This window comes from Gorilla gorilla, chromosome 5, assembly GCF_029281585.2.
Source record: "Gorilla gorilla gorilla isolate KB3781 chromosome 5, NHGRI_mGorGor1-v2.1_pri, whole genome shotgun sequence".
Classification (NCBI taxonomy): Eukaryota; Metazoa; Chordata; class Mammalia; order Primates; family Hominidae; genus Gorilla; species Gorilla gorilla.
The window spans coordinates 18,278,088-18,294,839 of NC_073229.2; the positions used below are offsets into that span (position 1 = coordinate 18,278,088).

Below are 16,752 nucleotides of genomic sequence, written 5' to 3' on the forward strand. Positions count from 1 at the left end.
CTCCCACTTATTCAAACCATTTTTTATGACTGTCAATGAATTATTCAGTTCTGTTCTTAGGGAGTTCACATAATATACAGTATCTTGAAGTCAGTCAAGTCACTGAGCTCTCCTGAAATCATTTTTCAATTGACCCTTTATGTCTCTAATGTAGAAAATCTTACTATCTTCATGTACTGTAATTATGGCTTTTACTCTTCAAAGTTTATGTCATTTATTTAACTGACATTGCGTTTGCTGTCATTTTCAAAACACTGCTGAATAACAGTGATGCCAGCAAGCATCTTTGTCTTATTTGTAACTAATGACGAATCCTCTAGAGCAGTGTTTCCCAAACTGTCATTAGCGCCCCCAAGAGTCTTTTTAGGTGTTTTCCCTAACTGCCCTCCATGGAATTTTAGATCGCAGGTCCAGACAGAGCAGCATGCGAAGGCTCGCATTGTGAATTTTAGCCCCAGATAGACTGCAAGAACAAACCAGCAATCTCAGACCCTCTGAAGGAAGTAAACTGCTCTTGCAGGACCTGGGAGACACTCCAAATACTGTGAGTGCCCCAACTGTGGAAGTGGGAAAGGGAGCCCTTCCTCTCCCGAACACACACTCCCACTGGAGAAGCTGAAGGTCTGTTTGTGGGAGAAGTTTCCGACTTTACCTGGAGCTCAGTCAATCTGGAGGGGTGAGCGAAGCACAGGGGCAGAGGAAGCAGCAGAAAAGCCCTGGGAGCTCACTGTGTCCCCTTGCAGGCCATTCCTACCTGGCACCACAGGGATCCATCTAGAAGGTGGCCTGAGGAGCAGGGGGTACAACTCCACAGGGAGAAGGAAATCTCTAACTGAACTTTGTAACAATTTCAAGGGAGTGAGAAGCCTCCTGGCCAGAACTTGGGAGAGGATGCAAATCCGGTGTGCAGACTCCACAGGCGGGGATAGAACCCAGCCTTTTTAGTTCGCAGCTGGGAGGCAGGTAGCCTGGGGCAGATTTTCAAGCCGTCTTGCCACTCGGGGCTGTTGTCGGGGGCGGGGGGGGGGGGCACGGGGGGCACGGTGGTTGTGAGACCGGCCCTTCAGTTTTGCGTGGGAGCTGGGTGAGGCCTGTGACTGCAGGCTTTCCCCCACTTCCCTGACAACCTGCATGACTCAGCAGAGACAGCCATAATCCCCCTAGGTACAGAACTCCACCCCCATCCCCCAAGACCCACCCATCCCCCCGCAACCCGATGGTCCTTCCCTACCCAACCTGGTACCGGAAGACAAAGGACATATAATCTTGGGAGTTCTAGAGCCCTGCCCACTGCCAGTCCCTCTCCACACTACTACAGCTGATGCTTTCTGGAAAGCACCACCTCCTGGCAAAAGGCCAACTAGCACCAAAATAGAGCATTAAACCACCAAAGCTAAGGACCCTCCCTCAGGGAGTCCATTGCACCCTCTGCCACCTCCACTGGAACAGGCGCTGATATTCACGGCTGAGAGACCATAGATGGTTCACATCACACGACTCTGTGCAGGCAACCCCCAGTACCAGCACAGAGCTGGGTAGACTCGCTGGGTGCTAGACCCAGAAGAGAGACAACAATCTTGCAGTCTGGCTCACAGGAAGCCACATCCACAGGAAGATGGGGAGAGCACTACATCAAGGGAACACTTTGTGGGACAAAAGAATCTGAACAACAGCTTTCAGCCCCAGACCTTCCCTCTGACAAGGCTACCCAAATGAGAAGGAACCAGAAAACCAACCCCGCTAATATGACAAAACAAGGCTCTTCAACACCCCAGAAAAAATCACACTAGTTCACCAGCTACGGATCCAAACCATGAAGAAATCCCTGATTTACCTGAAAAAAAATTCAGGAGGTTAGTTATTAAGCTAATCAAGGAGGGATCAGGGAAAGGCGGAGCCCAATGCAAGGAAATCAAATAAACAATACAAAAAGTAAAGGGAGAAATATTCAAGGAAATAGACAGCTTAAAGAAAAACCAATCAAAAATTCAGGAAACTTTGGACACACTTTTAGAAATGCAAAATACTCTGGAAAGTCTCAGCAATGAAACTGAACAAGTAGAAGGAAGAAATTCAGAGCTCGAAGGTCTACAAATTAACCAATCCAACAATGACAAAGAAAAAAGACTAAGAAAATATGAACAAAGCCTCCAAGGAGTCTGGGGTTATGTTAAACGACCAAAACTAATAATCGGTGTTCCTGAGGAAGAAGAGAATTCTAAAAGCTTGGAAAACATGGGGAATAATCATGGAAAACTTCCCCAGCCCTGCTAGAGACCCAGACATCCAAATACAAGAAGCACAAAGAACACCCGGGAAATTCATTGCAAAAAGATCATCACCTAGGCACACTGTCATCAGGTTATACACAGTTCAGACTAAGGAAAGAGCTAAGATTAAGAGCTGTGAGATAGAAGCACCAGGTAGTCTATAAAGGAAAACCTATCAGATTAACAGCAGATTTCTCAGCAGAAACCCTACAGGCTAGAAGGGATTGAGGCCCTATCTTCGGCCTCCTCAAACCAATTATCAACAAAGAATTTTTTATCCATTGAACCTATGCATCATATATGAAGGAAAGATACAGTTGTTTTCAGACAAATGCTGAGAGAATTCACCATTACCAAGCCACCACTACAAGAACTGCTAAAAGGAGCTCTAACTCTTGAAACAAATCCTGGAAACACAACAAAACAGAACCTCTTTAAAGCATAAATCACACAGGACCTATAACAAAAATACACGTTACAAAGCAAAAACAAAAAGAAAACAAAGTACACAGGCAACAAAGAGCATGATGAAAGCAATGGTACCTCACATTTCAATGCTAACATTGAATGTAAATGGCCTAAATGCTCCACTTAAAAGATACAGAACCACAGAATGGATAAGAACTCACCAACCAACAATCTGCTGCCTTCAGGAGACTCAGCTAACACATAAGGACTCACATAAAGTTAAAGTAAAGGGGTGGAAAAAGGCATTTCATGCAAATGGACACCAAAAGAGAGCAGGGGTAGCTATTCTTATATCAGACAAAACAAACTTTAAAGCAACAGCAGTTAAAACAGACAAAGAGGGACATTATGTAATGGTAAAAGGCCTTATTCAACAGGAAAATATCACAATCCTAAACATATATGCACTAAAACTGGAGCTCCCAAATTTATGAAACAATTACTAATAGACCTAAGCAATGAGACAAACAGAAACACAATAATAGTGGGGGGACTTCAATACTCCACTGACAGCACTAGACTGGTCATCAAGACAGAAAATCAACAAAGAAACAATGGATTTAAATGATACCTTGGAACAAATGGACTTAACAGATACATACAAAACATTTCATCCAACAACTGCAGAATATACATTCTATTCAACAATGCATGGAACCTTCTCCAAGATAGACTATATGACAGGCCATAAAATGAGCCTCAAAAAGTTTAAGAAAATTGAAATTATATCAAGCACTCTCTCAGACCACAGTAAAATAAAACTGGAAATCAACCCCAAACAGAACCTTCAAAACCATGCAAATACATGGAAATTAAATAACCTGCTCCCGAATGAGCATTGGGTCAAAAACAAAATCAAGATGGGAATTAAAAAATTCTTCAAACTGAATGACAATAATGACACAACCTATCAAAACCTCTGGGATACAGCAAAGGTGGTGCCATGAGGAAAGTTCATAGCCCCAAGCACCTGTATCAAAAAGTCTGAAAGAGCACAAACAGATGCTCTAAGGTCACACCTCAAGGAACTAGAGAAACAAGAACAAACCAAACCCAAACCCAGCGGAAAAAAGGAAATAACCATGATCAGAGCAGAATTAAATGAAATTGAAAAAACACCAACAAAATACAAAAGATAAATGAAACAAAAAGCTGGTTCTACAAGGCTGAGGCAGGAGAACTGCTTGAACCTGGAAGGTGGAGGCTGCAGTGAGCCGAGATCACACCACTGCACTCCAGCCTGGGTGGCAGAGCAAGACTTTGTCTCAAAAAAAAAACAAATCCTAGTTCTTTGAAAAGATAAACAAAATTGACAGACCATGAGCACGATTAACCAACAAAAGAAGAGAGAAAAGCCAAATGATCGCACTAAGAAATGCAACAGGAGCTATTACAACTGACACCACTGAAATACAAAAGATCCCTCAAGGCTAATATGAACACCTTTACACACATAAATTAGAAACCTAGAAGAGATGGATAAATTCCTGGATAAATATAACCCTCCTAGCTTAAATCAGGAAGAAATAGACACCCCGAACAGACCAATAACAAGTAGCAAGATTGAAATGGTAATTAAGAAATTACCACCAAAGAAAAGTCCAGGACCAGAGGGATTCACAGCAGAATTCTACCAAACACTCAAAGAATTGGTACCAATCCTTTTGACACTATTCCACAAGATAAAGAAGGAACCCTCCCTAATTCATTCTATGAAACCAGCATCACCCTAATATCAAAACCAGGAAAGGACATAACAAAAAAGAAAACTACAGACCAATATCCTTGATGAACATAGATGCTAAAATCCTTAACAAAATACTAGCTAACTGAATCCAGCAACATATCAAAAAGATAATCCACCATGATCAAGGGAGTTTCATACCAGGGATGCAGGGGTAGTTTAACATACACAAGTCAATAAATATGATACACCACATAAATGGAATTAAAAACAAAAATCACATGATCATCTCAATAGACACAGAAAAAGCATTTGACAAAATCCAACTTCCCTTTATAATTAAAACTCTCAGCAAAATTGGCATACAAGGGACATACCTTAATGTAATAAAAGCCATGTATGACAAACCCACAGCCAACATAACACTGAATGGGGAAAAGCTGAAAGCATTCCCTCTGAGAACGGGAACAAGACAAGGATGCCCACTCTCACCACTCCTCTTCAACATAGTACTGCAAGTCCTAGCCAGAGCAATCAGACAAGAGAAAGAAATAAAGACATCCAAATCGGTAAAGAGGAAGTCAATCTGTCACTGTTTGCTGAAGATATTATCGTTTACCTTGAAAACTCTAAGGACTCCACCAGAAAGCTCCTAGAACTGATAAAAGAATTCAGCAAAGTTTCCAGATACAAGATTAATGTACACAAATCAGTAGCTCTTCTATATACCGAAAGCAACCAAGTGGAGAATCAGATCAAGAACTCAACCCCTTTTACTATAGCTGCAAAAATAAAATAAAATAAAATACTTAGGAATATACCTAACCAAAAACTTAGGTCTTTCAGAGGACCTCTACAGAGAAAACTACAAAACCCTGCTGAAAGAAATTGCAGATGACACAAAAAAATGAAAACACATCCCATGCTCATGGATGAGTAGAATCAATATTGTGAAAACGACCATACTGTCAAAAGCAATCTACAAATTCCATGCAATCCTACCACCATCATTCTACACAAAATTAGAAAAAGCAATTCTAAAATTCATATGAAACCAAAAAAGAGCCCGCATAGCCAAAGCAAGACTAACCAAAAACAACAAATCTGGCGGCATCACACTACCTGATTTCAAACTATACTATAAGGCCATAGTCACCAAAACAGTGTGGTACTGGTATAAAAACAGACACACAGACCAGTGGAACAGAATAGAGAACCCAGAAATAAAGCCAAATACTTACAGCCAACTGATCCTTGACAAAGCAAACAAAAACATAAAGTGGGGAAACGACACCAATTTCAACAAATGGTGCTAGTATAACTGGCTAGCCACATGTAGGAGAATAAAACTGGATCCTCATCTCTCACCTTATACAAAAATCAACTCAAAGTGGATTAAGGACTTAAACCTAAGACCTGAAACTATAAAAATTCTAGAAGATAATGTTGGAAAACCCCTTCTAGACATTGGCTTAGGCAAGGATTTCATGCCAAGAACCCAAAAGCAAAGACAGTAAAAACAAAGATAAATAGCTGGGACCTAACTAAACTAAAGAGCTTTTGCATGGCAAAAGAAACAGCAGAGTAAACAGACAACACACAGAGGAGGAGAAAATCTTCACAATCTATACATCTGACAAAGGACTAATACCCAGAATCTACAACGAACTCAAACAAATCTGAAAGAAAAAAAAAAAATCACATCAAAAAATGGGCTAAGGACATGAATAGGCAACTCTCAAAAGAAGATATACAAATGGCCAACAAACGTATGAAAAAAATGCTCAGCATCACTAATGATCAGGGAAATGCCAATCAAAACCACAATGCGATACCATCTTACTCCTACAAGAATGGCCATAATCGAAAAATCAAAAACCAGTACATGTTGGTGTAGATGCGGTGAACAGGGAACACTTCTACACTGCTGGTGGGAATGCAAACTAGTACAGCTGCTATGGAAAACAGTGTGGAGATTCCTTAAAGAACTAAAAGTAGAACTACCATTTGATCGAGCAATCCCACTACTGGGTATCTACCCAGAAGAAAATAACTCAATATTCAAAAAAGATTCTTGCACATACGTTTATAGCAGCACAATTCACAATTACAAAATCGTGGAAAACCCAAATGCCCATCAATCAATGAGCTGATAAACTGTGGTATATATATACAATGGAATACTATGCAGCCATAAAAAGGAATGAATTAATAGCATTTGCAGTGACGTGGATGAGATTGGAGACTATTATTCTAAGAGAAGTAAATCAGGAATGGAAAACCAAACATCGTGTGTTCTCACTGTTATGTGGGATCTAAGCTATGAGGATGCAAAGGCATGAGAATGATACAATGGACTTTGGGTACTTGGGGGGAAGAGGGTGAGGGGGTTGAGGCATAAAAGACTACAGGATGTGGTGCAGTGTACACTGCTTGGGTGATGGGTGCACCAGAATCTCACAAGTCACCACTAAGAACTTACTCATGTAACCAAATACCACCTGTACCCCAATAACTTACAGAAAATAAAAATAAAAATAAGAGTCAAAAAATTATAGTCATCAAGAGAAAAGTGGTCTGCTACCTATTCTTGTGAATAAAGTTTTATCACAACACAGCCACATTCATTTGATTCCATGTCATCTAAGGCTGCTTTCTCACTAAAAGAGCAGAGCTGAGTAATAGCAACTGAGACCTCATGGCCAAAAACTACTACATTGCCCTTCACAAAAAGAGTTTGCCAATCCATTAGGTGATGGCAAGTCAGCATCCTTTCTCCATTCTCACATGAAACATTTTTAGCTGTAACTCCTTAATTTTCAGATGTAGAAGACACTTCTCTTGTTTCCAGCACTGGTATTTTCCTCATATTGACTGGAATATATCAAAAACTAGGAGGAAAAGTCAAAACCATTGGAAAATATGTAAAGGCATCTTCACCACGGCAGTCATACTGATGCAAAATTGAGCAAATGATTCAAATGTTACTTATGTTTACAACAGGAATTTCAAAAACTGGTCAGCATCCCTTCCAGAAAATTTCCAGAAAATTTAGGTCTGTTAAATTAACATTATTATTTAGAATTGGGAAACTTAGTGCTTTACTGTTTTGTTTTGGCACTTCACAACTTTTTTTCTGAGCAGTTTTATTAAGTTTACAGAAAAATTAAATCAAAATTAGAGTTTCCATACACCCCTTCACTACCACTCCCTCCTGTTTCCTCTGTTATTAACATCTTGCATTAGTGTGGCACAGCCATTACAACTGAGGAGCCAATACTGATACACTATTAACTAAGTTCCATAGTTTACACTGGGGCTCTTTGTGTGGTACATTCTATGAGTTTTGACAAATGTATAACTTATCATTACATGTATCCAACATTACAGTATCATACTGAATACTTTCACTGCCTTAAAAGTCCCATTTTCCCTCTTCTCTTAGCATGGCAATTATGTTTTTTAAAAAAAATTTTTTTTTCAGTGGCTATCTTAGAGTTTGCAATATGCATTTACAACTAAACCAAGTTCACTCTCAAATAACACTTTCCCATTCATGGATAGTGGAAGTACCTTATAACAAAGTATTCCCACTTTCTTCTTCTCATCCCTTACAACACTGGTGTCATTCATTTTAATTATCTATAAGCTATAATCACCGTAAGTTTTGTTGCTGTTATTCTTCAGAACAAACAGTTGTCTGTCAGATCAATTAAGAATAAGAAAAACTAAGAACTGTATTTTACCTTCATTCATCTATAATGCTCCTCCTTTCTTCAAGTAGATCTGAGTTTCTAATCTACATCATTATCACTTTGTTGTTTTTTGATGAATATCTTTTAGTGTTTCTTACAAGGAAGGTTTACTGGTAACAAATTTCCTCAACTTTTGTTTATCTGAGAAAGTGTTTCTCATTCGCTTCTGAAGGGTAATTTCATTTGTATACAGGATTTGACAGTGGTAAGTGTGATGACTGGAAGAAGAGATACCCAGACAGCTGAGCTGGTAAAGCATTATTTCTGGGTGTGTCTGTGAGGGTGTTTGGGGAAGTAACTGGCATTTGAATCAGTGGACCAAGTAAGAAAGCTCTGTTGTCACCCATTGTGAGCAGGCACCACAAAGCCGCTGAGGGTCTTGATCAAAGAAAAAGGCAGAGAAAAGGCAAATTCTCTCCTTTTTGGAACTGGGACACCCATCTTTTCCTGCTCTTGAATCACCAGAATGCCACAGTCTTCTGAGCTTTGGATTCCCAGGCTTATACCAGTGACCCCTTCCCCCCAGGTTCTGAGGCCTTTGGCCTCAGACTGAGAGATACACTGGGGGCTCCCTGGTTGAGGCCTTCAAACTTAGACTGAGCCATGCTACTGGCTTCTCTGATTCTGTGGCTTGCTGACGCCTGTCATGGGACTTCTCAGCCTCCATAGTCATGTAAGCCAGTTCCCCTAATAAATCTCCTCCCATCCATCCATCCATCCATCCATCCGTCCATATCCTGTTGATTCTGTTTCTCTGGAAAGCCCTAATACACTGGTTTTTTTTCTTTCAGCACCTTATTTCACTCCACTCTATTCTTTCTTGCATGGTTTCTGAAGAGACATCTCATATAACTCTGATCTATGCTCCCCTATAGTAAGGTGCTTCTTTCAAGAGTTTCTATTGGTTTTTGATTTTCTGCAACTGGAATAGGATATGTCTGAGTATAGACTTTTTGGTATTTGTCTTGCTCCGTGTTCTCTGAGCTCCCAGGATCTATGGATAGTTGCCTATTATTAATTTTGGAAAATTTTCAGGCATTAATGCTTTAAGTCATGCCCAGGAAGATACTCAGCCATGCTGTGCCTCCATCATGTCTCTCCTACAGTCCCCTCATTGTCTCCCACACTGTCTTCTGGGTGACGCATGCTTTCTCCCTCTGTTGGCCTCCAGCATTCCAGAACTTAATTCTTCTGTCCTATCTTTCCAGGTGAAAGAAGTGCTGTTCTCATTGCCTGCACAGCCCTGTGCTCACTGCTGAAATCTGCGTTCTGTCATACTCAGCGTCAGGTCCCTCAACACCCATCCCACCTGCTTCTTAGCCAACTAACTTCCACCATTCACCCATTTAGTCATCACTTTCTGTGGTAAGCTACACCTTCCCTCACCTCACTTCCACCAACCTAACCTCCCTCAGCCCCAGGCTGGATTAATCGTACCCCCTCTATACTTATCTCTACCATTCAGCCAGTAAAAGTAGAGATACTGTGGTCTCTTGGGATCTATGAGTAATTGGTCCTAAGACATTCTGTGGATACCAAAATCTGGGGATGCTCAGGTTCCCTACATAAAATTGCATAGTATTTGCATATAACCCACGCACATCCACCAGCATACTCTAGATTACTAATCATCTCTAGATTACTTATAATACATAATACAATGTAAGTTATCAAACTGTATTGTTTTTGTTTTTTTATTGCTGCATTGTTTTTTTCTGAATATTTTCCATCTGTGATTGGTTGAATCTGTCCATGCAGAACCCATGGATATGGAGAGCTGACTGTATTTCTTTATTACCTACTTGGTGCTAGGCACATGAAGGTGCAGAATAAACGCTTATGAATGAACCTCCAGCTGGTATGTTTGCTCCTCAAGGACAAGTATTACCACCTGCAACTGTCTGCATCCCACACCCAGCTGATCTCCTGCACCATGTCCTTGGACTCCATGGAGCTCAGGATCTTCCTGCTCCATGTGAAATGCAGCGAGCACAGCTTGAACTCCCCACATTCCAGCTACGTGCCAGATCTTCCCAGCCAACCTGAAACACAGGTGTCTGTGGATGAAGATAAGGAACCTCCTGTGGCCCCCTGCCAGCCCTGAATGTTGCCAGAGGGAATGGCTGAGGTTATACATTCTGGCAAATTCTGCTGGTCCTAACCAAAGCTGCACAGTATGAAGGGAGTTCTCCTTTGGAGGACACACCCTAGGAACAGTTGATTCTGTTTAGGGTTCCACCACTGCTGCTGGTGCTGTGGGTGGAGGGGGAGGCCACAAGGCGATGCTGGAGGCTGTGCTGGGCCAGTCTTCCTCTCAAGGTGAGGCAGAAGACTGGCAGGCACTTTGACTGTTCTGCTGGCCTTTCAACCTGACTCCTGATCCTCCTCAAGCCACTGATTTTCTATTAGAGCAAAAAGAAAATGTGGGAAGAGCAGGCTCGCTGCTTTGGGCTGGCAGAGACCCTAGGCTCTACCTGGAAGGATGGAGAAGGATGGCAACAGTTGGTGGGATCAGCTAAGGAAAGGACTTCACAGTGATGGTGTGGCCCTCCAGCTGAGGTGTCCTGTAGCCCATCAATGAGTACAGAATTTCCCTTACATGTAGCCCAAGGACAGCATTAACTCAGTGTGCCAGGGGTCCCTGGAGTCAGGGAGTGGCTGGATGTAGTTTTAGTTCCTCTTCATAGCCCACATTTATCCATGGGTCCCTCATGATTTCCTCTGCAGTGCCTCTCTTACTGGGTTTGGCAGCAGCAGTTTCTCTAGGTGTTCATACTCCATAGACATGTAAAGGGAATGTGGTATATACCTACTTTGGAAGCTCTGCTATAGTTCTGTCCATTGTAAGACAGAAACCTGATGATCACCGACCACTGCACAGAGAATGACTCCCAGGCTGCCAACATCCATCTCAGAGCCATCGTACTTTTGCGTACGTTGCCTAGAAGAGTTCCAGGACAGTGTAAGAAGCACTGACACCGAAGTTATCTACCCTGTTGCCAAAGGTGAGCTCGTTGCTAAAGCCAAAGTCTGCAAACGTGAGGTTCAGTTCAGCGTCCACACAAGCAGGTTCTTTGGCTGTATGTCCCTGTGCAGGATCCCCTTCTGGTGGCAGTACTATCTGTTGGATTCTGCCTTGGGCCAAAAATGTAGGCAGAACCAGGGACGAAAATAGGTGTTTGGCATTTTACAATAATGACTCCTACTGAGGTCATAGCAAGAAATGGACCAATCACAGCTGAGGATAATCCACTGTGGTTTTCTCATTTTTGGTCTGAAGAACTCTTTACTTTTTTTAATTAAAGGGCTTTCTGTTCACATAGGTTAAAGTGATCAATACTTTTCAATATGGCAAATTAAATCCATAGAATGCTTCAGTGACCTTTCATTTCCGGTCTGAAAATCTGTAATAATTTTTGACTTTTAAAAACTCATAGTGTCTACACTGAAAATATTCAATTCCTTTCTCTTTAATCTCTGAATGATTGGTCTCAAAATGATGCCACAACTCGCATCACATAAGAAAATGTTCTGTTGCATAAGACACAATAAGGTAATTATTAACATCTATAGAGCTGAGGGTAAGACATATTTTCATTTCTTATTTAGAGTTTTGCCAAGTCTCTGGAATAAATTCCTCTCTTCCATGAGTCCATTGGGGTAGCTTTAAATGTAGAAGTTGCAACTGTAGGTCAAGAAAGTAAGTCTTTTTCAGCCAGGCACAGTGGTGCACACCTGTAGTCCCAGCTACTTAGGAGGCTGAGGCAGAAGGACCACCTGAGCCCAGGAGTTCAAGACCAGCCTGGGTAACATCATGAGACTCCATCTCAAAAAAAAAAAAAAAAAAAAATTAAGGCTGGGCATGGTGGCTCACGCCTGCAATCCCAACACTTTGCAAGGCTAAGGCAGGCAAATCACTTGAGGTCAGGAGTTAGAGACCAGTCTGGCCAACATGGCAAAATCCCGTCTCTACTAAAAGTACAAAAACTAGCCAGGCTTGGTGATGCACTCCTGTAGTCCCAGCTACCTGGGAGGCTGAGGCAGGAGGATCACTTGAACCTGGGAGGTGGAGGTTGCAGTGAGCCGAGCCTGGGTGACAGAGTGAGACTGTCTCAAAACAACAACAACAAAAAAAAAAAAAGAAAAGAAAAAGAAAAACTATTTGTTTTTTAAGCCAACAATTCATTACATTCCACATCCGTATCATTCAGGATGAATGCGGGGTGTAGGTGCTGGGCATGGTGCCAGGTGCCAGGACCTGAGGGGAGGGAACCCAGAAGCCACTTCATTTATTCCTTCTCTAAAACTCATCCTTGAATTTTTCAGATCCAAGTATTTGACCTATATCATCTTGCTTCTCCCTAAAGAACAACTTTTAACATTTTAACTTCTTTTAATAGTTAAGGCAAATCTAATGGCAATAAATCCCCTCAATTTCGTCTGGAAAAAGTTTATTTCTCCTTCATGTTTGAAGGATAATTTCACTGGATACGGAATTCTATGTAGGTGGGTCTTTTTTCCTTGCTTGCATGGTTGCTGAAAAAAAGTCTGATGTAATTTCCATTCTTGTCTCCCTTATGTAAGGTGTCCATCTCATCCCCAACCCCAGCTTCCTTCAGTATCCTTCAGTATTTTTTATATTTTTCTACAGTTTGAATACAATATGCTCAGTGTAGATTTTTTATTTTTTATTTATTTACTTTTTGGTACTTGCTTGCCTACTGTTCTCTGAGCTTTCCAGATCTGGGACTATCATTAATTACAAAAAACTCTCAGCCATTATTACGGCAAATATTTCTTCTGTTCTTTTTTTCCTTCCCCTTCTTGGTTCCCACTATACATACATTATACTTTGTGTAAGTGTCCCACAATTCTTGGCTGTTCCATTCCATTTTCTTCCACCTTTTTTCTCTATTATAGTTTCTGAAGACTCTATTGATGTTTCTTCCAGTTCACTGATTCTTTCCTCAGCTATGTCCGGCCTACTGATGTGCTCATCAATGGCACTCTTCTCTTCTGTTAGTGTTAGTTCTACCATTTCTTTTTCATTCCTTCTTAAAGTTTCCATCTCTCTGTGCACATTACTTATCTGCTGCATGTTCCCCACTTTTCCCATTAGGACCCTTAGCATATAATCATAGTTGTTTTAAATTGCTGGTTTGATCATTCTAACATCCTCCACCATACCTGAATCTGGTTCTAATGCTTGCTCTGTTTCTTCAAAATGTGGTTTTTGTCTTTCATTTCTGCCTTGTAATTTTTTGTTCAAAGCTGGATATGCTGTATTGGTTAAAGCAACTCAATACTGGTTTCCCACAGAAACTTCCATTCCTAGGCTTCTGCACTAAGAAGTTGGGATGCTCTGTATCTGCCTGTTGTCTCTCCCATTTAGGGGACAGTGGTTTACCCTGTGGCCTCAATCTTCTGAGGGATATAAGGAAAGTTGTTGATTTTCAGTTTGTTTAGCTTTTTCCTTATCCTGTGGCCTCAATTTTCTGAGGGATATAAGGGAAGCTGCTGATTTTCAGTCTGTTTAGCTTTTTCCTTATTGTGAGGATTCGAGTGGTGACTTCCAAGCTCCTACGTCTCAGACCAGAAACTGCAAGAGCTTTGTTTTCAATATTTACATAAGTTGCATTCTTATAAAATTAAAGTACATTTTACAATTTACTCAGAGCTTTAGTGTATGTGATCTAAACGATAAGGTAAATTTCATTAAGTTTGTAGACTCTGTTTTAAAATTCACAACCAGGCATGGTGGCTCACCCCTGTAATCCCAGCACTTTGGGAGGCCAAGGCGGGCAGATCACTTGAGGTCAGTAGTTTGAGACCACCCTGGCCAACATGGTGAAACCCCATCTCTACTAAAAATACAAAAAAATTAGCTGGGCGTGGTGGCAGGCACCTGGGATACCAGCTACTCAGGAGGCTGAGGCAGGAGAATCACTTGAATCTGGGTTGCAGTGAGGCAAGATCGTGCCATTGCACTCCAGCCTGGGTGACAAAAGTGAGACTCCATCGGCAAAAAAAAAAAAAAAAAAATTCACATTTATCTAAGAAAAAAGATAACAATACAATTGTCTTTTATTTGCACTGGTTAGTGTTCCATTAAATTAGTACCACTTAAGCCTCAACAGTATTTGGCTTAACAGAAGTTAAGCTATGAAACTGCAGCAGTGTATAGTCATATATTTTATTTATTCAGAAATATAAAGTGCAATTTTTAAACTATCTGGAAACAGAAAAGATTTCTATTTCTTGGAATAACAGATTCCTTAGGGTGAGGAGGAGCAAAAACGTTTCTAACCGTACAGATTTTGAGATCTATGTTTTCAGAAGTACAGCATAACGCACCAAGGCCTCATTCACTAGATGCCATCGGCAAGGAGGGGTTCTGCCTAGAGGAAATCTCCAAACAAAGCAGACTTACACTTCAAAACTCAAAAAATATATAACTTTTTACTATTTTGGCAGGGATCTCTCTCATCTGTATTTGCCTTCCCAATATGAAACACAAATGAACTTAAAAATATAATAATTAAAAAGTATGAAATATTGCAAGAAATACCAAAATGTGACGCAGAGACATGAAGTGAGCACGTGCTGTTGGAAAAATGATGCTGAGACACTTGCTTAATACAGGGTTACCACAAACCTTCATTTTGTTTTTTTTTAAAAAAAGCATTATCTGTGAAATGCAGTATCTACAAGGCACAATAAAGCAAACTGCAATTAAGGGAGTTATGACTGAAAACTCTCCAAACCCCTAACAATCCAAAAATGAGAAATTGAGAACTACCAACACTTTTAATCAAATTTTATATTATGATGCTTGGTTCAAAGAATAACAGAACTAACAAACTCTGAGCTAGAAATTAAGCAAAAATACCAAATTGATCATAATTCTCATGCAATTAGCCAAATTTGAATCATTATACCAAAATACATAAGGCCAAAATAAGTTTTTTATTGCCATGATAATTACAGAACAAGCGTTGGTTCCAAATGAATGATGAAGACTGCTGACATGATTACTTCCTTTCCCTCAATAATTCTATAAAAAAAAATAAAGACAGAATTTGTTTAGCCTTGGAAGTGACTTATTTATTTACTCTTTCAGCTAGCTAGGATTTGGGTCATGTTTCCTCAAAAAAGTTCACATACCCTGTTAAAAAAAAAATTACCTTGTACTAAATATGAACTGTGAACACTTCTCAAAGCCTTGCAGTAATAATGAGGGTAAGCTATGGTGGAAACAAAGAAAATGTGCAAAACACAATAATTTCAAAAATTGCTGGGAGAAATGAGTAAGCTATTGTAAAGGCTTTTTCTCATACTCTTTTCTAGGTCAAATTTATGCCTCTTCTGCTTGGCAATAAGAAACACTGCTGTACTGATCTTTTCTCCTCTCTGCTACTAAATCCTAAAGCTGTGGTACAAAAAGGCCTGGCCCTTGTATTAACCATGTTTGTTTGTTTGTTTGTTTTCAGTGCTTTATGATGCTTTGACATTTTGGAGCCTGTGGGTCAGGGAAGGGACTGCCCCTCTGAGAACTGGCTAATTCCTAGAGGTCACAAACTACTTGCCTGGTCTGAATACCCTTCAGTTAGGCTCCTCCAATCAGGGACACTGCCCCCAGCCCTACATACCCCAGATGCCAGCCAACTAGGGACCACTCCTACAGCCCAGAGCCCTCCAAAAAATTATTCAGATGATCCAATCCTAAACTTGCTCAGCTTGCCTACCCTGCCTAGCCACTCCTTCCCAGGAAAACCATAACAAAGGGTCTGGCCCATGCTTTCCCTGGCTCCCTCTGCCTCCTGACCTACCCCCAGTGCTTCCTGTGTGGTGCGGCTTGCCCACCCTCTTGGAACTGTGAGTAACACAATTTTCAACAACAATCTTATCCTGCTTGTTGATAATAAAACCTACATTTTAAAAGTCTTCCCTTTTCAACCTTTCTGAGCCACTGTGACTCAATACTAATTCTCGCTCTTCACCAAAAAAGAGACTCTCAGGCTGGGGGTGGAGGAAAGCAAGCAAAAAACATTTAGAAATTCTCAACTCCTTTAAGTACTTTAGGGGGAACTGGCCATGGTAATAGCATTGTTTTTTGCTTTTCTTTTTCATTTATTCAAATGATCAAGGAAGGTCAGTGATAGTGCGCAGACATGCAGGAGTACATGAAGAGACGTGTTCTCCATTCTAAAAGAAATGGGCGCCCCATCAACCCATTGCTTTAAACCTCTTCAACATTACAGAAAGGACAGGTTCCTCTGGAGACTGCGGTTTCCCATACTCTTCAACATTACGGAAAAGGCAGGTTCCTCTGGCAACTCTGCAGTTCCCCACACTCTTCAACATTACGGAAAGGACAGCCTCCTCTGGCGACTGCGGTTCCCCATACTCTTCAGCATTACAGAAAGGACAGGTTCCTCTGGAGACTCTGCGGTTCCCCATACTCTTCAACATTACAGAAAGGACAGGTTCCTCTAGAGACTGTGGTTTCCCATACTCTTCAACATTACGGAAAGGATAGGTTCCTCTGGAGACTCTGCAGTTCCCCATACTCTTC

The 16,752-nt window shown here is 41.0% G+C and overlaps 1 protein-coding gene across 5 annotated transcripts in view; it reads right to left on the bottom strand.

The window, feature by feature from the left end:
• Window positions 1–16,752, bottom strand: part of EXOC2 (exocyst complex component 2) — a 205,147-nt gene that overhangs the window by 170,592 nt on the left and 17,803 nt on the right. The gene's annotated exons all lie outside the window — the stretch shown is intronic.